This window comes from Cynara cardunculus, unplaced genomic scaffold (assembly GCF_001531365.2).
Source record: "Cynara cardunculus var. scolymus isolate 2C unplaced genomic scaffold, CcrdV1 Un_Scaffold_1543, whole genome shotgun sequence".
Lineage (NCBI taxonomy): Eukaryota > Viridiplantae > Streptophyta > Magnoliopsida > Asterales > Asteraceae > Cynara > Cynara cardunculus.
The window spans coordinates 98,761-103,743 of NW_020200793.1; positions in this window are offsets into that span (position 1 = coordinate 98,761).

The following is a 4,983-nucleotide window of genomic DNA, read 5'->3' on the forward strand; positions in this document are numbered from 1 at the left end:
CTCACATGATCCCAAGTCTATATATATATATATATATATATGGAATTTGAGTTTTTTTTCTTAAAAACGCATTAATTATCTCATTAATTATCTTAAATTAATGACTTACGATGGGTTGAATCTCTAGCTCAAAACCAATTTGTTCACATTGATATATAACCAAAAATTCACATAAAACCAATTTCTACTGAAATGAATTCTAAAATCCTTATCCCTAAAATTTTCCAAATCAAAAGATTACTCTCAAAACATAAAGCAAAGTAATCCACCAACTTAAAATCATCAAAGAAACCTTTAGACTAACAATTTATCAAACTATGATCACTAAAACAAAAAAGGTAACTCCTCATTGAAATAAGTACAAAAATAATAATACAAAGTCCCCTTAAACTCCTATTTTAACAAAAATTAAGAATTATGATTATCCCAACATCCCTTTTAGAGAAATTCCATCTTAGAATTCAATCAGTTGAACAAGCTAGGGTATTTGGATCTTATTTCTAATTTCTGTTCCCATGTAACCTCTTGACCCTTGTGATAACACCACTAAACCTTTACGAAACTGATATCTTTATGTCTCAATTTTTTAACCTTATAAGCGATAACAACTTCGAACTATCTGATGAAATGGGGTATTGCTTTTTCAATATCTACTAAACACTTTCTCATATTGGACACGTGAAAGGTAATGTGAATTCCACTTAGCTCTTCCAGAATTTCTAATTGGTAGGTTACCTCACTGATCCGATCACTAATCACAAAAGAACCGATATACTGCAGACCCAACTTTCCTCTTTTACTAAAATGAACTATTCCTTTCCATGACCATACGTTCAACATCACATTATCCCCAACCTGAAAAATCTATCGGTTTACGACATTTGTTGGCGTAACTTTTCTGTCGGTTCTGAGTCATCTTAAATTGTTCGTGAATATGACCGATCTTATATGTCGTTAACCGAATTATTTTCCATCCGACTAACTATTTCTCTCCCACTTCGTTCCAACACAACAGTTTTTTACGCTATTTGCCATAAAAAAACGTGGAAGAGTGTCGCTTGAATACTAGAGTGATAATTATTGTTGTTCAGTCAAAGGTAAATGTTTTTCCCACGATCATCCAAAATCAATAATACAAGTGCGCAACATATCTTCAAGTGTTTGAATCGTTCATTCACTCTACCTCTCAGTCTGCAAATGGTAAGTTGTACTCTAATAATCGATACATTTTATTAGTACCCGAATGAATGAAATAACGAGACTGGTAAGCTTCATTCAAACTATTTCATGAGTATCACCTAAACGAGGTATGTAAACTCTTTTTTCAAAACATATTAACCCTCGGTTTTCTTTCATTAAAATGATGTCATACCAATGAGGCGTTCTCGTTTTACACTTTCATCTTTCAAAGCTTCAATCTGACAACTCTTTAACTCTTCAAAGATACTATGAATTAACTCTGCTTATAATTCTAACACTTTGATTGTTCCACTATTTTCTTTACGATTTAAAGCATCTCTACCACGTTCGCTTTCCCCAGATGGTACATAGTCTCACAGTCGTTATCGTTCACCAATTCTAACCACCGTCTTTGTCTCATATTCAATTCCCGTTGGTTAAATAGATGTTGGAGACTCTTATGATCTTTAAAATTTTGATATTTGGTGTCGTACAAATAGTGTCTCCAAATCTTTGAAGCAAATACAATGGCTGCTAATTCCATATCATGAATAGGGTATTGTTTTTCGTGATCTTTCAATTGATGAGAAACATAAGCAATTACTTTCTCTCGTTGCATTAACACACATCCTGCCAATCCCAAAAAACTTCTCGCTTTGATTAGTGTTTTCGGTGGTTCCCACTTTTCAGTTGCTTCAATTATGACTAGATCCACTTTATTACCAGTTTCTAAAACGACATGCCCCAAAAACTGAACTTCTCGTAGAAAAAACTCACACTTACAGTTTAGCAAAAAACTTTTCCCGTTTCAAAAGTTCTAATTCCAATCACAGATGATTAGCATGATCCTTAACAAATCGCGAATAATAAAGAATATCATCAATAAAAACAATCACAAATTTATCAAGATACTGATTACATACCTGGTTCATCATATTCATAAAGGTTGTCAATGTGTTGGTCAAACCGAATGACATTACTAAGAACTCGTAATGCCCGTACATGGTACGAAGTGCAGTCTTGATACATCTTTTTTCGGGATTTTGAGCTAATGATAACCTGTCCGTAAATCAATATTCAGTAACTAGCCCCAAACAACTGATCAAAAAGGTCATCGATTCTCGAAAGTGGATACTTGTTCTTTATAATCAGTTTTTTAAGTTCATTGTAATCGATAAACATTCTCATAGACATATCTTTCTTCTTTACAAACAAAACTAGTGCACCCCATAGAGACGTATTGGGTCTGGTAAAACCTTTGTCGAGCAGATCTTTCACCTGAGACATTATTTCTTTCATTCCTAACGAAACTAATCAGTATGGTGCACAAGCTACAGGTGCAGCCGTTGGTATCAAATCAGTCTTAAACTTGATTGATTGATATGGTGGAAGACTAGTCAAATTCTTTGGGAAGACCTCTGAAAAATCTCTAACTACTGATTTACTTTCAACTTCACTCTTTTCATTCTTTGCATCTATTACATAGTCTTTCATTCTCGACAGTTACCATAAATCACAACTGGTCCTTTCTTAGGTAAGTCAATGTTAATCATCTTTTTATTACATGTGATACTAGCCTGATTTCTTGCCAACCAATATATTCCTACTATCACATCATATTCTTTCGAAGTCATGGGAACAATTGAATCGGTTGCACAACCATCCATATCTATACTACAGCCATCAAATACCTCACTCACCACAACCCAATTATCATTAGCAGTTTCTACTAGTGAAGCATAATCCAAAGACTTAGGTACCATAAGAAACATGGGTTTTAAGTCAATGCTAAAAGTCAATTTATCGTCATAGTCTAGGCATCAAATTAAATACATAAATCCCTCAAATTTAGACTCTGGTACCAACTGTAACAACCCGCAATTTCAAATATCATATAACACAATTTATACATAACATGCCACTTTGGGGGTAAAGATTGGGTCCCTTTCTACAAACTTTACAAAGATCTGAAATATACCACAAACTTTTTGCTTCTAAGATATTCATACACAAAAAGATCCACATAATAAGAAGAATAAAATCAAACTTCATAATACTTCTCAACAGGCTTCCTATATGATAATCCAAATAGACGATCTCATACTTTCCCCTTTCATAGGCATCACACATGATAATCCAAATAGACGATCTTATACTTTCCCTTTTCCTTTACCTTCCAATCGATGTTTCCCTCAAAATGCATATTTTTAAAAACAAAATGAGGATTAAGCCATAAGATCTGGTGAGGAAATCATGTCGATGCAACAATTCAGTAAAACCAGTTAATATAAAACCTTTAAATCAGTTTGTCACAAAGTAGGCCCCCAGGCACTACAAATCAGTTAGTTATAAAGTAGGCTCTCAGCATTACATCCCTCTCAGGAAACTAGCCACAACAGTCTCTTTTCTAAAACAAACGTACACTCTGATAAGATCTCAATCTGTATTGACAGTGGTCCACCACACGAAACACATTGATGGGATAAAATTATACACCCCCCTGCATGGACCATCACAGTCTCATACGCACACGAGCTTCTGTTGTGTAAGTCCCTTTAACCCAAAAATCAATCATCAAACCTACATATGTGTGTGTATATAATCAATATATATTCATTTTTTAAAGATAAACTTTGAACACTTAGCTAGTGTTAATTAAATCAATCAAAATGATTAGATGACGCCTGTTTGGGGGATATAAAAGCATAAGATAAGTAATTATCATGAAATTATTCTTAATAAACTTATGTATGGATACATTAATTATCATATGATTACAATTCATGTTTTTATTAAAAAAACAATTAATATTTTCTTGAAATTAGGTCACAAAACCATGATGGTTGATACCCCACATACAAAAAGATGTAAGAAAAGGAAGAAATATGTAACTTTAATAAATAAAACAAACCTTTTTTTTTAATTATATGAATTTAATTTATTGTAACAAATAGTTAATTAAAAAATATATTCTTAAAAAGAAAATTGGCCACTTTGAAAATAAGGTTTAATTTTGAAAACAAAGGTTGTAACATGTTTGAATATTGAATATTGGCCAGAAACATCACTTTAACTTTTGTATATTTGGGACTGAATATGTATATTTATATTTTTTGATATATTAAATATTTGGTTATATAAAAATGTGATTCTTGAATGTTACATATTTATTTGATAATGAAAAGATATTTACAATGCGTTGATTTTATTTTTATCAAGGATATAGTCCCTCTTAATTAACTGTTAATTAAAATGTATTAGCTTTAAGGACCTTAATCATTAATTTATGCAAACCATACAAGGTTTGATGAAATTCTAAACTATTTTGACTAATTGCAATACTAGACTCTAAACGACGCAAAAAATATAATGATTTGAAAAATAAATTTATAAAATGACTTGAAAAATGTAATCACTTTTACAAAAAGTAGTATTTCAAATTTCTTGAGTTATTTTAATATTTTTAAAATGATGTAATTAAAAGATCATGAATAAAATAAAATAAAAGAATTAATATCGTGCAACTCACAAAGTCATAGTTATTTACAAAAAAAAATCATCCTTACATATAGTTTTTAATAAATAAATTATCGAACTTTTAAATATTGGTTACTATGATCATTTCAGCCCAAAAAAAATGTTACATAATGTTTGATTGTCTCACAGATCAAATAAGTGAGAAAACAATTTTTAAGTTACGGTTTCTTCAATTTTTAATCTATCCAAATAGTTGTTTGATAAATCTTTTTATAATACGTGAGAATCTAATAATATTATTATTATATTGAATTTAATATGTAGTTT